This window comes from Chiloscyllium plagiosum, unplaced genomic scaffold (assembly GCF_037043375.1).
Source record: "Chiloscyllium plagiosum isolate Xiang-an unplaced genomic scaffold, Cpla_swu_hap1 HiC_scaffold_186, whole genome shotgun sequence".
NCBI lineage: Eukaryota > Metazoa > Chordata > Chondrichthyes > Orectolobiformes > Hemiscylliidae > Chiloscyllium > Chiloscyllium plagiosum.
The window spans coordinates 105,517-125,473 of record NW_028270325.1 but is presented as its reverse complement, the minus strand read 5'-3'; the positions used below and the strand labels follow the sequence as shown (position 1 = coordinate 125,473).

At 41.7% G+C, this 19,957-nt stretch overlaps 2 pseudogenes; both read left to right on the top strand.

The window, feature by feature from the left end:
• The window catches only part of LOC148133887 (uncharacterized), a 47,450-nt pseudogene extending 46,359 nt beyond the window's left edge, over positions 1 to 1,091 (top strand).
• Positions 1,092 to 6,612: 5,521 nt separating this feature from the next.
• The window catches only part of LOC148133886 (uncharacterized), a 47,855-nt pseudogene continuing 34,510 nt past the window's right edge, over positions 6,613 to 19,957 (top strand).

The following is a 19,957-nucleotide window of genomic DNA, read 5'->3' as shown; positions in this document are numbered from 1 at the left end:
GGAAGAGCACAGACTTTAAATTTTCAATGTTGTTTTGACCTCAAAATGCAGTCCGTTCGTCTACATTGTACACAAATCGTTGGGAAACTCGCTGTAAACTCACCTCCAACTATTTCCCAAACATTTCCGTGATATTTCTTTATGGAATCCGACTTCTAATCTCTTCTCTTTCATTCTTACAGCAAACCTACTGGTCATCGTCATTCTCTCCAGTGGAAATTATGGACTTTCTAAATGTATCTTGCCTTACATAATTGCCATGGCAACTGCAGATTTCCTGGTGACATTTTTTATTGTAATTGTGCATCATATTTTGAATTATCACTTTACACATTCATTTCTATCCTACAATGCTGTTTGTTAGTTCATTCTCTGTGTTAATCCTGCCACACTGGATATGTCTGTGTGGTTCACTTTCTTCTTTGCAATTTACCGGTTTGTAACAATCTGTTGTCAGAAGTTCAAATTAAACTACCGCACAGTGAGAACTGTCACTGTGATTTCAACCACGCTGTCTGCCCTGATTTCTTTTTCTGGTTTGCCTATGACTCCAGCTGAATAATTTCAAGCGTTGCCTGGGGCTGTCGCTCCAATATGGCCTTTTATTTTTCGCCTTCAGGTGAGGCCTACTCTTGGCAGAAATAAATTTTAGTTGCATGGCTGCCTTTTTGTTTGATATTACTGCTTAACTCTTTGACATTCCAGCGTATTTTAGTGACAAGCAAAGTATGCAGCGCACTGTGGGGTCTCAGCAATGAGAATAGCACTGATCCTGAGATGAAAAGCAGAAGGAAATCCATCGTGTTACTGTTCAGTGTATCAGGCAGTTTTGTCCTATTGTGGCTAACAGCAGTCGTTAACTTTTTAACCAGCGAGCTCACAACAACAGCGTATTACCGAGGTGATAACACAGCTCCAACATATTTTGCCACTGAATCTGGGTACATTCTCATGAGTTCCTGTACAAACCCACGTATTTATACAGCTACAAAACCAAATTCAGGGAAGAGATGACGAAGATGATGAAACATCCTTTCCTTTTGATATTGACGTTGGTTAAGAAAAAAGTTAAACCAAACCTTTCTTCATGAACTAAGTAAATATTAGCCCGTGATCTCACTCAGAACAGCCTATTCTGATGTGGCTGAGGATTGCACTTGTGAATATTAAATGTTCTTAAAATACATTTTTTTCATGCTGTACACCGGCTCATTTCTCAGAGGGAAATAGTTGTCATGGTGTTTACCCTCTATACAGTCAAATCATTGTCACTGTTTTACCTGACAGGGGCTAACATCACAACGACCTATTTTCATTCAGCAGCATCGCTGTTTTAATCCTGAACAGTCGTTCAGCCCTTTGAATTGCACAGCCTCACCTTCATTTACCAGATGGATGGCACTGCTCGCTTCTGATTCTATTCTGACCTGAACCTTCTGAGAGAAGATTGGTTCACTGTCAGCTGGTTTATGATGCACACTGATGCCAACAGAATGGATTCAATCCCTGTCACTGACTAAGGTTCAATCCCTCTCACTGACAGAGATTACCACAAAGTACACTCCTCCTCAAACGAAGGATGGGAATCAGAACCAAGAAATAACGTCTGTGTCAGTCTAACAGTTACTGTTAGCGAAAACATTGCTACACCGCCTTTTTAAAGGAATTTGGTGCAAGATATTTTGAAATGAAGCAAAGCCAGCAGTGTTTTCTGAAAAGCAAAACGTGGCTAAACAGTCCCTAATCTATGAGGATAAACGAAGCCGGATGGATGCAGATGTAGCGCATTCGAATTTCTAAAGGACATTTATAATGTTACAGCCCGTTCTCGAAGCACATGGTGATGGGGTTAGTATGCTAGTTTAGAGCGAGAATTGAGTCATGATGAGAAACAGATTGAGGAAAAATGGGTCATTTGCACATCGTTAAACTCTAACGAGAGATCAGTGCTTGTACATTCATAATCACAAACTGTACTCACACTAATACAGAGTCAAGAAGGAAATTGATGAGTTGAACAATAAGTCTCCATCAGGAATATTTAGTTAAGATGAGTAAACAAAAAATAGCAGATTGAGTATAATATTGTGCATTGTCCATCTCGTATTCAGCATGGACAAGCAAAATATTCATTAACTGAAGATGACTGGAGAATGTTGAGATACAGGACAGTCTGGGTGGCCTATACAATCGAATAATAGTTTTTGGACAAGTACATCAAACAATTATGAAGGAGAAATAAAAGCTTTTATTTGAGTGTTGAAGAAAATCTTGGAAACAGACCTTCAGTATTGACCAACTTTATTCACGATATATATATATATCATGGGAAGCAGTCAATAAAGTGCTCCGAAATACAATCAGCTACAAGGATTTATACAGTATTTCAGCTGATCCAATACTAGCAAATAGCCACTAGATGGCCTACTCGCACTTTCCTTGGATAACATGGGATCTTGCCAAAAGTATGTAGAGTCATAGTTATAGATGTACAGCATGGAAACAGACCCTTTGGTCCAACTCTTCCATGCCGACCAGATATCCCAACACAATGTAGTCCAACCTGCCAGGGCCTGGCCCATATCCCTCCAAAACCTTCCTATTCATATCCCCATCCAGATGCCTTTTAAATGTTGAAATTGCACCAGCCTCCACCACTTCCTGTGGCAGCTCTTTCCATACAGTATCACCCTCCGTGGTGGTTAAAATGTCTATTGATTTCGGCTTATGCAAATAATATGTGGGCGGCACGGTGGCACAGTGGTTAGCACTGCTGCCTCACAGCGCCAGAGACCCGGGTTCAATTCCCGCCTCAGGCGACTGACTGTGTGGAGTTTGCACATTCTCCCCATGTCTGCGTGGGTTTCCTCCGGGTGCTCCGGTTTCCTCCCACCATCCAAAGATGTGCAGGTCAGATGAATTGGCCATGGGAAATTGTCCGTAGTGTTAGGTAAGGGATAAATGTATGGGTGGGTTGCGCTTCGGCGGGGCCGAAGGGCCTGTTTCCACACTGTAAGTAATCTAATCTAATCTAAGACATCACGGACCCTGGCACCTGGGAGGCAACACATCAACTGCAGGTTTCTTTCATTCCTTCTATCTGTCCGTCTAAATATTGAGTCCCCAGCGAATAACACTCTCCTCCTTTTTCCCTCTTTCCTTCTGTACAACAGGGATAGAGTCTGTGGCAGAGGCCGGCACCCCAATGCATGCCCGTGGAAACCCCCCCTCCCCCCAACAGTATCCTAAACAGTATACTTTTTTCAGGGAAATTGGTGCACTTTTTGTCTGTATATAAGTATTGTCGTGTATTGGAACTCTTTGTATTTAAGAATAGAATTGCTATGAATTGGAGGTGTTTGCATTTCTCTGGAAATATTGTTGTGCATTGGACCTGGTCTTGTTTTACATTAATATTTTTCTGCCTTGGAGCTGGACTTGTTTACTTTAATATTCTTCTGCCTTGGAGCTGTTCGTGCATCTGCATCAATATTGTTGTCTCTTGAATTTCTTTGTGTTTCTACCTAAATATTGTTGTATATTGTTGCTGTTTCGGTTTAACTTTCAATGTTGTTGTGCATTGGAGTTGTTTATGGTGACAGATAAATATTAGGATTAATTGGAGTTGTTCGGGTTAATCCATAAATATTGTTGTGTATTCAAACTGTTTTGAATTGATTTATTGTGGCCACGTGTATACAAGTACAGTGAAAACCTTTGATTGCAAGCAGTAAAGGCAGGTCATTGTCAACAAAGTCATATATCGGGTGCGTTGCCACAGATGCCATACAAATTGCACTGCAAAAGAACTTCGTGAAGCAAGATCAGCATTAACAAGATCAACATGATTGGACGGTAAAGAGTCTGTTCAGCAATCAAGTAAAGGCAGGGATAAGCAACTGTTGAACCTGTTGGTGCATGTATTCAAGTTTCTGTATCTTCCACCTGATGGAAGAGGGTGTAGGAGAGCATTACCGAGGTGGAACGGGTCTTTGCTGATGTTGGCATTCTTTCCGCAGCAACAAAAAGTGTAAAAGGAGTTCAGGGATGAAAGGTTGGCTTCGGTGATGGTCTAAGCTGTGCACGCAATCTTCTCTGGTTTGTTGTGGTCTATGGCAGTGAGATTGCTGTACCATGCACATGGACAGTATGCTTTCTAGAGTGCATCTGTACAGGTTGGTGAGGCTTCTCATCATCGTAATGAATTTCCTCAGCCACTTGTGGAAGAAGATGCGTTGTTCTGCTTTCTTCTCTCCATGGCAAGTCCAGAAGATGTTGTCTATTCTCGACACTCCTTGGAACTTGACGCTCTCAATCTTCTCAACTTGTGATCAATTAATCGAGATGTGGACATTTTCTACTCCTTTCGTTCTTAAGTCACTAACCAGTTCTTTTGTTTTGCTAACACCCAGATAGAGGTTGTTAATATTGCACCACGTCACCAAGCACTCTATCTCCTTTCAGTATTCTGAATCATCTTTATTTGATAACCGTTCTCCCACGGTGGTGTCATCAGCAAACTTGAAGATAGTGTTTGCACTAAATTTTACAGCGCAGTCATGGGTGTGGAGGAAGTACAGCTGCGTGTGGAGACTGCATCCTTGGGAGGCTCCAGTGTTGAGTGTTATCCTGAGGAAAGTGCAGTCATCGGTTTTCACTGAGTGTAGTCTGTGGGTCAGGAAACCGATGATCCAATTGCAGAGGCAGAGCCGAGACATTGTTGTTGTTGGAGCTTTGTGATCATTCTGAAGGGGATTATGGTGTTGAAGCCTGAGCTGTAGGCGATGAGTTGGAGTCTGACATAGATGTCCGTGTTGTTCAAATGTTGCAAGGATGAGTGCAGAGCAATGGAAATGGCGTCAACAGTTAACCTGCTGCGTTGTTAGGCAAATTGCAGGGGATTGAGGCAGGCTGGGAGGCTCGAGCTGATGTGGACTATGATTAGCGTCTCGAAGCACTTCATGACGATATAGAAGTCAGAAGCACGGGGTGGTAGCCATTAAGGTACGTTGCATGCACTTTCTTTGGTACTGAAATGATGGTGGTCCTTTTGAAGCAGGTACCGATTCCAGCTTATCAGAGGGAGAGGTGGAAGATGTCAGTGAAATGCCTGCACATAGGTTCGAAAGTACGGCCGAGGCCACTACCCAGGCACGTCTCTTTCCTTAGGTTCACTCTCAGGAAGACGAATCTGACGTCTGCAACAGTCACCAAGGAAACATGTGTATTGGGGCCTGACAGAACAGGTGACAACACGCCATTGGCATTTTGCTCGAACCGAGCAGAGAAAGTATTGACCACATCAAGGTGAGATGTGTCTTTGTCTGCTATCATGCTCTGCTTCACTTTGTATGCTGTTTTGTTTTTTTTTTAGACTTGACACAGGCGGCGGAGTATATCATTTATTGAGCCCTCTAGCTTGGTCTGTTCTTACCTTTTGAAAACTCGGATGGATTTGAGGAATTCAGACTGGGATTTTCTGTATATATGGGATTTCCAACTTGCATTTGTTATGGACCAGGCCAAACCTCCCTTAAAACATTTTAAGAAAGTAATCCAGACCCTAACTTTGCAAGTTGTACAGAGCAGGTGGAGGGTGAATATTCCAAGTGTGATGCGGTTGGCTCAGCCACGTAATTTAAAACAAAAAAATTGCAGTATTATCGAATGACACCCAAAGAAAAAAGAACAGGATAGATAATGGCTTAACCTATACTTAAACTCAACAGACTATCCCAACGTAACGATGCTTGTTCCAAATTCCTTCAACAATCCTCATAAAGACTATTTGGCACAAAAGGTAAAATCAAACACAGAGTCTAACAGGCGACAGAGGGAGAGAGAGATGGCAGCAGGATTCAGCATGGAACATCTTCTCCCATGTAGCTATTTCTTGGACCAGCAGCCTCAAAGTGACTGACTGTTTTCAGTGAACAGCCAGACTGCTGAAACCAACCAAACCAGAGTTCAGCTGAGCTGGGAGAACTGGCCACTCCCCTTTCATTGTACAATTCTTTAAAACTTGAAACCCTTTTGTGTTAGGCAGTATTTGTTAGTAATAATCAAATTAACCTTAAAACCTTTCAAACCTAGACATTTCAGAATGGCTGATTTTCTTTCTCGTGAAAAAAAGCCAACTAACTTTGTTAAAGGAGCGACATCATTATGCCTCGCCCCTTAACAAAAATGAACCATCAATATCCAAAAACAGTTTCATTTTAAAACTCCTTAATTTTAAACTGTTACTACTCTACAGCACACGTATACATTAAATTGACTATAATCATGCAAACATGCGTAACTACATATTGTTTCAGTTTATTTTACTCTTGACACCGAATGCTTCCAGCGAATGTGGTCATTTGCTGCCAGAAACTTAAGAGAATATGTTGGACAGAGAAAACCTTGGCTCTGACTCTAGCTACAATTAGCATTCTGTTTTGTTCAGTAAACATTCCCTTCTATTTTCGGTTTCAACCTGAGAGGATAATTGGCAATGTTCCGTGGGGCTGCCAAACAAAGTCAAGTTTTTTTACTGATCCCAAGTGGCAGGGATATAACTGGCTTGATAACATTTTAACACCTTTCGTCCCATTCGTGTTAATTCTGTTGATGAACACTCTGACAGTCAGGCACATTTTCGTGGCTAGTCGAGTCCGCAGGACACTGAGGTGTAACAGCAAGGGGGAGAGTCACAAAGATGTGGAGATGGAGAACCGAAGGAAGTCAGTGATTTCCCTCTTCACCATATCCATCAGCTTCATACTTCTGTGGTTACTGTACGGTACAAGTTTCCTATACTATGTCATTAATGGAACAACTATTGGTGCTTATGAACAAATTGGATACGTACTCAAGGATTTCAGCTGCAGTACGAACACATTATTTTATGCAATAACACTGTCCAAGTTCAGAGCAAAATTCAGGAGTGCGGTGCAAGAACTGGTCTCGTAAATTTGTTCTCTTAATGACTCAGCAAAATACCTCAGGGAGGTCTACAGTGTTTCCAGAGCAGAAACTGCATACGTATGCGAGGATTCCATCAGCACAATCACATAAATCCGAGTATGACACCGAGTTGGGAAGGGGAGAGCGAATGCAGTCACCATTTAATATGCTCAGAAACATGCTACTGTCCCTGATTGCCTGATGGATTGTCACATACGGAGACAAACAGAAAATGAGCAGTACCAGGTCATTCAGCCTTTCGATTCTGGTCTTCCTGCCATTCCAGAATATCATGGATAATCCAATTACAACATCAAATCAACATTCACGTCTGTCCCGGAGGTTCACTCCACCCATCCCCTTTCACACCTGAACAACAGCCTATCCATCTCTACATTAAAATTATTGACGATATCACAAAGGTACAGCTGGTAATGAGACAAGAGGTAACTAACAGGAGCAGTATAGAATGGAAAGAGGCTGGAGAAGTGATTTGATGCGTGTAGTTGAAACATTGGGTATTCACGGAATGTCTTGTGGATGAGTGCTAAACACTGGCAGGAGGGGTCTCTGCATTTCCCCTGCAGTGGAGGCGAGATAGGGGCAGAAACAGTCCCGACTGTATTATGATGATTGTCAGTCTCTCTCGGTACAACTCCCAATAAACACTTTATTACAACAAGAGAAAGACTCCAGATGCTGGTGATGCTCTCATCGAAATATGAAATAATTTTCTGTTGTTGTATTTATTCTTGAAAGGGTTTCTTAAGCCAAACTTCTGTCCACTCACAACACTTTTCCCTACCTTTTTCTATCTGCTATTGTGTCACTCCCTGTCCTTCTCTGCCTCTTTTTGTCTGTCATTCTATTTCACTACCTCTATCTCTATCGCTCTCCCTATCTCCCAGTTTCTTGCTGTCAGTCTCTCCTTCTGTTATTCTCGTGCTCTCTCTCTCTCTCTCTCTCTCTCTCGGTCTTTCTCTGACACTGTTTCTCTCACTTTTTGTCTGACTCGCTCAGTCTCTCTGTCTATCTCACTCATTGTCTCGCTGTCTAATTCTTCCTATGTCTCTGTCTATCTCCTTCTCTCTCTCTCCCTCTCTCTCTCTCTCGCTCTCTTCGTCACGTGCTCTCATTGACTAAATCAGAATTTTGACTCAGTTTAGCTTATTTTTACGTGCATTGACTCAAGTCCCTTCCTCATCCCTTCAGTCATTGATTTTACTGCAGTAAGTGATTTTGGAGAACACAACATGCTTGGTCACAACGAGCAATACCGTGACACAATATGAAGTATAGTTCTGTAACGTTTTGTTCATTCATCTGTGGCACTTTGGTTGTCTCTCTTCCTCTCTCTCCCACCAAGCCACTCCCCATTCCACCTCCTCCCCGCCCCAATGTCAGTGCGGAAGATTGTCTGTGTTTCTTTCTCTTTCGGTGTGTTACAGTCTCTGTGTGTAGGCGGCTTCATTGTTTTTGTGGGAATGTCCCTCGTTTTATCCTTCTTGCGTTTGTATGTTTCTGTGACTGTGACTACTTCTACTTATGTGTCTGCTGCTGTACTTTATGTTAAAAATCACCCAACATCAGGTCAAAGTCCAACAGGTTTATTTGGAACTACGAGCTATGAGACTGCCACTCTTTCATCACCTGTTGGAAGGAGCGGCGCTCTGAAAGTTAGTGCTTCCAAATAAACCTATTGGACTTTAACCTGGTGTTGTGCGATTTTTAACTTTGTCCACCCCAGTCTAACACCAGCACCTCAAGGTCAGTACTGTGCTTTACGGTCGTGAAGCTGTGTGTGTGTTTTGCTCATGTGCATCTGATGTGCTTCTGTCTGTGTGTATGTTCATTAAGTAGTTGAGTGTGTGACTGTAAATCATTGCATTCCTAGCACATGTGCGTCTACTGAGTGTTTGCATTACTGTCAGCGTCTCAAGATGGTTCTGTGACTCCATGTCTACCTGTCTCGGGGTATTATTGTGGGAATCCGCATGTGTCTCTGCCTGCCGGTGCTCCTGTTCAAACAGGTGATTGTATTGTTCAGACTACATTTCGCTGTCTGTCCATGTGTCAAGATTTTTCTCTATCTCCAGCAGGATGTGTGTGTGTGTGTGTGTTTATGTGTCGCTCAATATCTGCATCTAATTGTGCAGTTCTGTAACTATGTTTGAGTATGATCATGTGCGTATATAACAATGTTTCTGTTACCTTTTGCATGTTGGTTTGTAATGTCTACTTATGTAACTGTATTTCTGTACGTGTGGTAGGATGTGAATGTTTGTCAGAGTGTGGTTCTTTTTCTGCCTCGTCCTGAAACTCCCTCTCCTGAGAAAGGACGAGTGAATACTAACGGCAGATCCTGGTGCATAAATTGCACTCAATGGAGTATTACTGGGAACCCACGATAATTCAAGATATCAGTATCTCTAACCCCAAGAATCCTGAAAAGTGCATTGTTACTTCAATTCAAAGAAATAACTAACTGAGCAAGAAAGGGAAATACGCAATGAAGGGCAGGCCATGAGGAAACTGAGCAGAAGCTAGGGCCTGCACCGTTGGGATCCGTCAGATATGACTCCAACTCCAGCAGGCAAGGTGCAGGTAGTGTTTACGTTGACGGGGGTGGGGGGAGAGATTCCTTTTCGCTCTCTCCTTTTTGTGTATTGTTTTCATTTTGTTTCATTAATCTTCCTGATGTCTGGGAGGCCGGAACACTGTTGGTGGGAACTCATCATTTTGTTGGCTTGGAGAATGGAATCTTGGCTGTAGTCGATCTGGAGCTGTGACACGTTGCTGTAGTTGGCCTGGCGTGTGGTCTCATGGTGGCATCAGTGGGTCGTCAACTTTGGCTTTGTCAGTCCGTGGATGAGGGACTCCTGGTTACGGAAGACCACGAGAAGGGACCCTGTAGACCACGATGAATGAAGATTAACTTGATCTAAGTATGTTATTTTATCTTTCTTGTAGCTTAAAATTGCGTCAGATTATGGCGTGAATTAATGCCGCTAATTAAACAAGGTTACATTATTCTTGGGTCTTTTTTCAAAAGGTCTCATAAAGATAGAAGTTCCGATATGTCTGGAAATATATACGTGAGGGGGCTTTTAAGCTTTTCTTTTTAACACTTGTATATGAAAGGGGAGCGGTTAATTCTCCCAGTTCAAGGTTTGGTTTGGTTTGGTTTTGCAAGGCTATCTTGGATCTGATTAAATATATTCAAGTATTGCCTCAATTTGAGGAGAAGGATGCAGAAGCTGTTTCTCATCTCATTTCATAATGTGGCTAAACAATTAAAGTGGCCAGTGACCATGTGACTCTTATTAGTCAAAATAAAACTCTAAGGTAGATCTAGTGAGGTATTTATATCATACCATAAGATGGATCTGGAGCGTAAAGCCATTTTAAGTGCATATGAGAATGTGCTAGAATCCTACAGACAGCATTTCAGGAAAATAATGAAGGGGCCTGGTCAAACTTACATGTTGAAATCATCAAACAAGTTAATTTTGATTGGTGGTTAACAGAAAAAAAAATCATCAAACCTATGACGCTCGAGGAAAGACAATTATGTTGATGGATTTCAAACGTTTACTTCCTGATGTAACAAGTACTCATGTGCAAGAGCAGACAATGAAAACGGCACAATTATCAGTTGAAATGCCCAATGATTTTGGGTTGGTTGTGAAATCAAATGTTGGCATCCAACGTCAATTCCAATCCGTAAGGGATAGAAATTGACGAAAAGAGAAGTCCTCACGTTGTAAGGGAAATGCAGTTCTTGTGGAGATCGTGTGGATAACTTACCACGGGGTTAAAAAAAACCTTTGAAGGGGAAACACATGTACAAAGAGTCCAGTCTTTTCACGATAATAAAGCAGGACACATGAAACCACAGCATTGTTGTGTTAGGAAAATAGGATAAGCCATGTAGTTTGTTGGAATGGTAACGGAAAGCACAGTGGGGGCTACAAAGATGCACCAGACTGTACAATCTGGTCGGAGATCGGTTATAGAGGAAGTGCCAGCTCTTCTTAAACTATGAACCTGCGTAGGCTAAGCTTTTTTTTGCGTAGGCCAGGAGCAGCAGGTAAAGTGGTTAAAAGGTTAAGAGATGCAGGATCCGCTCAATCTTTGATGTTAAAATATGATGAAATATGTAGCTCTGAAGGGCTATTCCCTGAAAACGTGCCAGCAACGCGGCGAGAGAACAAATGCTCATTTATGTAGAGTGAGATTAGAGTGTCAAGTGAAGAGTGGAGAAACCCGTACCTTTAATACCTATTCCTGCGTTTGCTGAACACTTTTAAAGAGTCTTAACTGATTGCATAGGACCCCTACCTAAAACAAAGAGTGAGAATTACAATAATAAATGAGCCCACTAGATTTCCAGAGGCCACTCCATTATGCAATATCTGAGCTAAAGGGATTGTGGAGGAGTAACTCAATTTTTTCAACAGATACGGACGACTCACAGATTTGCAAATTTTACATCAAAATTATTCAAGGAAGATATGGATAGCTGAGGAATAAAAGAATTTAAATCTACTGCTGACCATGCATAATCACAGGGAGCGCTAGAAACGTGGCATTAGACATTAAGGGCCATGTGAGGACTTATAGGCCAGATTATCTAGGTGAATGAGATATGGAATTCAATTTGTGCATTTTTTTTATAAACAGATTTTGACAATGTTGCCCCATCACCACGTTTATTTAGAGCTTGTTTTTTTTTTTCAGACGGGTCCTAAAGGCACGGGTTCCGATATGTCTGGGTTTATGTACGTGAAAACGTTTTTCAGTTCTTCTTTCCTTCAAAACATTTTAGTTTTGGAAAAAGACCTGGCTAGACACATCAACCTTGTAATTTTATAATCTCTACAATCCTAGGCCTCCGATGATCCAAGGAATATCTGTCTACCTGCAAATCATTCCCAGCCCTGATTTGCACTGCCAAATTGTAGAAATTCACATTTCTCTATATTAAACTCCCCTTGACACGCTTCAGCACAATGGCCCATCTAATCAAGGTCCTGTTGCACTCTGAGACGACCTTCTTTAATGCCTATTCCACCATCAATTTTGGTGTCACCTGCAAACTTACAACTTACAACCATCCATCCTGTCTTCACATCCAATGAACATAAATTGCATGTCACAGTGGAACGAGTTCCGACTGGTCACACGGACCCTTGTCGAATACCTTGCTGAAGTCACTGCAGAGAGCATCCACCACTCTTCCTTCATCAGTCGTATTCGTCACTTCTTCAAAACTCAATCCAGTTAGGGAGATATTATTTTCCACGCACAAAGCCTTATGGTTGATCCCTAATCGCATTATGCCTTTCTAAATACATCCTGTCCCTCTAAATGCCTTCTGTAGCGTTTAGAACAAGGACCTGGTAGATCTAATCGAATATGAAATCCCTGCTTGGTGCTGTTAACCAGGGCCCATAACAGAGCCCTGTATGACAGATATAAACAAGGGTCTCACTCGGATGTTTCCTTTCTTCCTGATGGTGGAAATTGAATAAAGATTTTTTTCACCTGTTGTCTTTCACTGTGTCTCACACTTGCACACACACAAAATGGGTGCTAGGGGGAAAATAAGCACTTCCGCAGTTAGGAGCTAGTGTGGGGGAATAAAAAAGAAACAGGAGTGTCAGACATCCAGTTCACTCTGTGGAAAAAAAGTAATAAAAAGGAAAAAAATAAACAACTGTCTCACTCGGGTGTTTCCTTTCTTCCTGGTGGTGGAAATTGAATAAAGATTTGCACACCTGTTGCACTTCAACATGTCTCACACCTGCACACACACACAATATGAATGCTGGGGAAAATAAACACAACCACAGTTAGGCAGTAGTGTAGGGGTAGAAGGAAAGAGAAATAAACAGGGGTCTCAAAAAGTCTTCTTATTGACAAGGCAATGCAACCCTCTTTGACCATTTCTTGTTACTTTTAATGGGATATGTATTCTTGGGTATTTACTGCCCATCCATAAACCCCTTGCAAACGCATTACTGTGATGAGCTCTGTTACGGAGCTGAATGAGTGTGCAGGACATGTAAGAGAAATTGAATGAACTGAGAGCTTACAGGCACCTGTGTCTATGACGAGATCATAGTCCCAGATTGTATTGGAAATAGATGCCTGAGTTGGAAGACTGTTTTGACAACAATTCGAATTTAACAAATCAGTTTAAATTATGCCCCAGAATAAAAAAAACCAATCAAGTTTGAATTTATTGTTTTGCCAACATTGAACCACTGAAATGATCCGATGTTGGGATATAAAAAAAACATGCATTTTGGAAACTGGACAAAGGGTATATGCCACCGACTGAGACCAACAAATTCGGAAATACTCTCTATCCAACCTACCTTTTCATATGAAATATATTCACAGTAAAAAGAAAGGTGATGATCCCGGGAGATCTTCAGCTGGAAAAGTAAAGTCACAGAAGTGACAGCCGCTGTGTGGTTTTGAAACTAAGTTGACGTAATTTCAGTCAGTGTCTTATTAGAACAGCATACTGTTGTAGATTGGAAGACAGATAATAAGCAGAGAAGGGAAAGGAGAGTTGAGAATTGCAAATAGTTTTTGTTTAATGTTCAATTTTAGAGTTAAAAAATCTAAATTGATATTATTTTCTTCAAATAGTGGAATTTGTGAGTTCTTGCTCGTTCATACTTTAAGAGACTACGAGGTGAGGCGAGCTTTTCTGGGTGTTTGCTTTAATGAACAGAGGAGTTCAATGCCATGTCGTATCACGTCAACATTGTAGCTGCCAATTTCAACTTGCGCTATAAACTCATTTATCTTGTTTCATATGTTGCATACATTTAAATACAACACTCTTCGTCCTTCACTGACTGCTATTCTTCTCATATTGTCCCATTACCTTATGTGCCTGAAGTTCTGTTCCTGTCCCTTTCCATACTCTCTATTCTACATGCATCTTCTGGAAATTTTAATAAAAACTCCTGTGCCTCACCCAGTTTAAATAGTTCAAAGTTCTTGTGATATTAATTTGCACCATGCATTTGTCTACTTGATTCTGAATGCTTCATGTAACATATTGCAAATTCTTCATGCAATAGCATCGAAATGTTTGTGCCTGTATGTAAATATAATTGTCTGTTGTAGGTTTTGGCTCAATATATAACAACTGTTATACGTATGACGTGTCCGTGTCACTGTATATAGAGAGTGCTGTATGTTGGAGACATTTGTGTCTCTATGTAAATACAGTTTTGCACTGAATATGTTTGCAGCTATACCTAAACACTGTTGTCAGTTTGACTTGTTATGCCTTTTATAAACATTGTATGTTGGATCTTCTTTCTTTCAATATGGGAACAAAAACTGCTCACAGGACTCTATCAGTACCTTGTACAGAAGCAGGAAGATTTCCCTGCACTTACACTCTGACCCCCTTGAAATAAGATCCAATATTCCATCAGACTTCTAGATTACCTGCTGCACTTCTGTGCTAGTTTGCTGTGTTTTGTGCATATTTAATCTCAAGTCTCCTTTTGTTTCAGCTTTCTGAAAACTTTTCTCTCTTAGGATGTTGTTCTGTTCTGCTGTTCGAATTTCCAAAATGAGCAAATTCACACTATGCAACGTGATTTCCTATTTGACAAATTCTGGTACAAATAGTTCACCTATGAATATCTCTCTAAACTGTTTGTACCCCTCTCGTAATTTGCCTTCCCACCTATTTTTATGTCATCCACAAACCTGGCTACAGCACATTCGCTTCCACTCTTTAATCATTCATGTAAACAACATTACATGTTATACATACATGTGTTCTACAAATAAATGCACGTATATGTTTATATATAATGTATTCGTGTTGTTGTATGTTGGATTACATTGTGGCCATGCATAAATACTATTCTGTATTGGAATTTCTCGTATATAAAAATAAACATCATCATGCATTGGACCTGTTTGCGTACGATTATTGCAGACGGCGCTGTCCTTGTTTTACATAAATGTTGTTATAGATTGGAAGTATTCGTGCTTATGGGTGAATATTAGCGCACATTTGAAGTGTTTTTGTTTCTGTATAAATGTTCATGTGTATTCTAACTGTTGGTGTTTGTCCGTAAATATTGTTTTGTATTGGTACTGTTTCAGTTGAGATACGGTCATTAAAGCTGTTTATGTATATGTAAACATTATTATGCAATGGTGTTGTTCGTGTTCATTCATAAATATTGTTGCATATTCAAACTGTTTGTGTTATTACATAAATAATATTCCGTATTGGAGGTGTGCGTGCTTCTACATAAATAGAGTTGCATGTTGGAAATTTCGTGCAGAACAGACCAGGTAAGTCTATCCGCTCATTATACCTTACTTGTTTCTGTACTGCACATCAAAACTGTGCTCTCTGAGAGCATGATCAGTGGGTTGGCAAGGGAATATGAGACTGCTGGCTCCAGAAACTATTGAGGCGCTCAAAGGTTTACACAGGTTGGAGAATAGTGAAACTCCTCTTTGAGTCTCCAGCATGCAGGTGGAAAACATTCCAGGGGAAGATCCAAATATACTATGTATGTTTGTATATTATATTATGTACAGGACATAGTACAATACAGTGTAGAACAGAACCTTCAGCCCTCAATGTTGCGCCGACCTGCAAACCACTGTAAGCCCTTCCTCCTACATTATCCCATCATCATCATCCATATACCTATCCAAGGACTGTTTAAATGAACCGAATGTGGCTTAGTTAAATACATTGGCAGGCAGGGAATTCCACAGCCTTACCATTCTCTGAGTGAAGAACCTGTCTCTGACATCTGTCTTAAATCCATCACCCATCAACTTGCAGCTATGCCTCCTCATACAAGTCATCATCCTAGGAAAGGACTCACACTGTCCATCCTATCTAATCCTCTGAACATCTTGTATTTCCCCATTAAATCCCCTATAAGGCTTCTTCTTTTCAATGAGAAAAGACCCAAGTCCCTCAGCCATTCCTCGTAAGACCTTCCCTCCAGACAAGCAACATCCTGGTAAATCTCCTCTGTACCTTTCCCAATGCCTCCACATCCTTCCTGTAATGTGGCGACCAGCATTGTGCACAATATTCCAAGTGAAGCTGCACTAACATTTTGTACAGTTGCAGCATGATATCACAGCTCTGGAATTCAATCCCTCTCCCAATGTCACCCAACACACATATGCGTTCTAAACAGCACTATCAACTGGGTGGCAACTTCCAGGGATATATGTGCATGGACACCAAGACACCTCTGCACATCCAAACTGCCAAGAATCTTTCCATTGACACAGTACTCTGCCTTCCTGTTACTCTTCCCAAAGTGAATCAGCTCACATTTATCTGCATTGAACTTCATTTGCCACCTCAGCCCAATTCTGCATTTTACCTGCAGTTCTTCTGTAACCTGCAACATTCTTCCACACTGTCCCCCACTCCACCGGCTTTAGTGTCATCTGCAAACATACTAACCAATTCACCTATGTCTGTGTACAAGTCATTTATAGAAATTGACAAACAACAGTGGTCCCAAACCAGATTTTCATGGCACACCAATTGTAACTGGACTCTAGGCTGAATATTTTCCATCAACCACCACTCACTGCCTTCTTACAGAAAGTCAATTTCTAATCCAAACTGCTAAATCACCCTCAATCCCATGCCTCCGCAATTTATCCAGACTCTTACAACGTGGAACCTTATCAAAGGCTTAACTGAAGCCCATTAACACCACGTCAACTGCCCTACCCTCATCCACGTACTTGTTTACCTTCTCAAAAACTCAGTGAGATTTGTGAGACACGATCTGCCCTAGACAAAACTGTGTTGACTATCTCCAATCAAATTGTTGCTTGCTAGATGATTACAAATCCTATCCCTTATAATCCTTTCCAAAGCGTTTGTTACAACAGACATAAGGTTCACTGGTTTATAACTATCTGGGTCATATTTACTGCCCTTCCTGAACTAGGGCACAAAATTTGCAATCCTCCAGTCCTCCGGTACTGAACCTGTAGACAATGACGACTCAAAGATCAAGGTTAAAGGCTCCACCATCGCCTCCCTAGCTTCCCAAGATCCTCAGATAAATCCCATCTGGCCCTGGGGACTTATCTAATTTCACATCTTCCAGAATTTTTAGCACCTCCTCTTTAATAATCCTTTCTATCCCTTAACTTAGCCTACTCATCTACAATATTTTCCTTTTCCTGAGCGAAAACAGATGAGAAATATTCGTTTAGCACCTCTGCGATCTCCACAGTGTCCACATGCAACTTCCCACTTTTTGTCTTTGACTGGCCCTATTCTTGCACTAGTCATTCTTTTATTCCTCACAGACCTATAGAAAGCTTTATGGTTCTCCTTTATTCTACCTGGTAAAAACTGTTCATATCCCCTCCTTGCTCTCTTAACTCTCTCTTCAAATCCTTCCTAGCCAATCTGTAGCTCTCCATCGTCTTATCTCAACCGTCTTGTCTCAATGTCACATAAACCTCCCTCTTCCGCTGAACAAGAGTTACAATTTATTTAGTAAACCAAACTTACCTTACCTTATCACTTTCTCCTTGCCTGACAGGGGCATATCTATCAAGGACACGCAATATCTGTTCCTTAAACCAGCTCCATATTTCGATTGTCCCCTTCACCTGAATTTTAATAATCCATTCTGTGCTTCCTAAGTCTTGCCTAATCGCATTATAATTGCCCGTCTCCCGTCTCCAACACTTCCCATGTGGCATGTACCGATCGCTTTCCATCGCTAAACTGAACACAATCGAATTTTAGCACTCTCTCCAAAGTGCTCATCTACAACTAAATCAAACCCCTGACGTGGTTGATTGCCAAGTACCAGATCCAATGTGGCCACCCCTCTTGTCGGCCCCTTATATACCTGTGTTAGTGAACCCTTCTGCACACATTGGACAAAAACTGTTGTATCCGATGTAATAGAGTTAGAGCATTTCCAGTCAATATTGGCGAAGTTGAAGCCCCATAATGACCACCCTGTTCCTTTCACTCCTACCCAGAATCATTTTGCCAATCCTCTCCTCATATTTCTTAAACTTTACGGAAACCTATTTTAAAAACTCCCAGCAGTGGGACTTCTCCTCTTCTGTTTCTAACCTCAGCCCATACCACTTCAGTAAACAAGTCCTCGTCAAAAGTTCTTTCAGTCACCATTGTACTGTCCTGTTTGTAGACGTCGGATCTTCCCCAGAATGAGCCTTAAATATCCATATACCTGAAACCCTCCCTCTTGCACCATCCCTGCAGCCACACGTTCAGCTGATATCTCTCCCTATTCCTTCCCTAGCTATCACGTGGCACGGGTAACAAACCAGAGAAAACAATTCTGCTTGTTCGAGCTTTCAACTTCCATCCTAGCTCCCTGAAGTCCTGCTTTACATCCCTCTCCCTCTTTCTACATATTTCGTTGTTACCAATGTGGATCACGATATGGAGCTGATCACCCTCTCCCTTCAGGACCCCAAAGACACAACCCCGTGCGGGCGGCACGGTGGCACAGCAGTTAGCACTGCTGCCTCACAGCGCCAGAGACCTGGGTTCATTTCCCACCTCAGGCGGCTGCCTGTGTGGAGTTTGCACGTTCTCCCTGTGTCTGCGTGGGTTTCCTCTGGGTGCTCCGGTTTCCTCCCACAGTCCAAATATGTGCAGGGTCAGGTGAATTGGCCATACTAAATTGCCCGTAGTGTTAGGTAAGGGGTAAATGTAGGGGTATGGGTGGGTTTCGCTTCGGCGGGTCGGTGTGGACTTGTTGGGCCGAAGGGCCTGTTTCCACATTGTAATGTAATCTAAATATAATCTATAATACCTTCCAACAGATTCCATGTGACATGATACGCTAACTGGCATATGTTTCCTGCTTTCTGTCTCCCTTTTTAATGCAGCTCCTCCACCTGTTATCTTCCAATACACAGGGCAGAACGATGGATCACCGGAAGAGCAACAGTTTCAAGAATTGGATAGTAAAGCTCTTCACTAATTGGTTAGTGGTTTCTCTATTCTCCATCAGAGTGAATGATTTATTTCGGGACTGAAATATTCTGACTGGTGTGTGGTCACATTAATGGAAGTAAGATCTTGATGTCCTGGCTGCTAGCCCTTCTCCACAGGACAGGTGATGGGAAACCTTCTCCAACAGATCGTCCTGAGTCGGACCTTCACCCTGGTCTTATCGCCCAACTCCTTCAGATTAGTACTTACTTTTACTTTCAAAAACATTGCTTTGGTGAAGAAACCAAACAAACATCACAGTTTGACTCAACCCTACCAAACAAATGAAAAACATTTCTTACGTTCAAAAGTCAATATTTACATAAAGATGACCTACCTGAATGATCCCATAAATGATCAGATCCCACCTTTAACTGTTGAAAAATTTCTCAAGCGGTGGACTTTCCTCACTGTGCCTTGGTGGCAGCTGACCCGAGCTTTATGCCTATATCCCACAGCACGTAGACCTGGACCATGCAATGTGCCAGTCTGTGACATTCGGTCAGGGCTCTGGAAATCCAACAAATTCCAGGCAAACGAAATAGCATATTTCACCGAGTTGATGTTCCTCCAGGTTAAGTAGATATTTGTCTCAGTGTGCACCCTGGGGAACAGCCCACATAGTAGAGAGACATAAAGATGTACACAAAGGAAACAGACGCTTTGGTACAACTCGTCCATGCCAGTCAGATATCCCAATCCAATGTAGTGCCATTTTCCAGCACTTGGCCCCATCCCTAAAAACACGTCCTATTTATATACCCATCAGATGCCTTTTAAATGTTGTAATTGTACCAGCCTCCACCACTTTGTCTGGAAGCTCATGCACCACACTTTACATAAAGAAAATGTCCCTTCAGACTCTTTTATATCTTTCTCCTCTCACCCTAAATCATGCCCTTTAGTTCTGGACTCCCCGACCCCAGGGAAAAACACGTCTATTTACGCTATCCATGACCCTCATGATTTTAG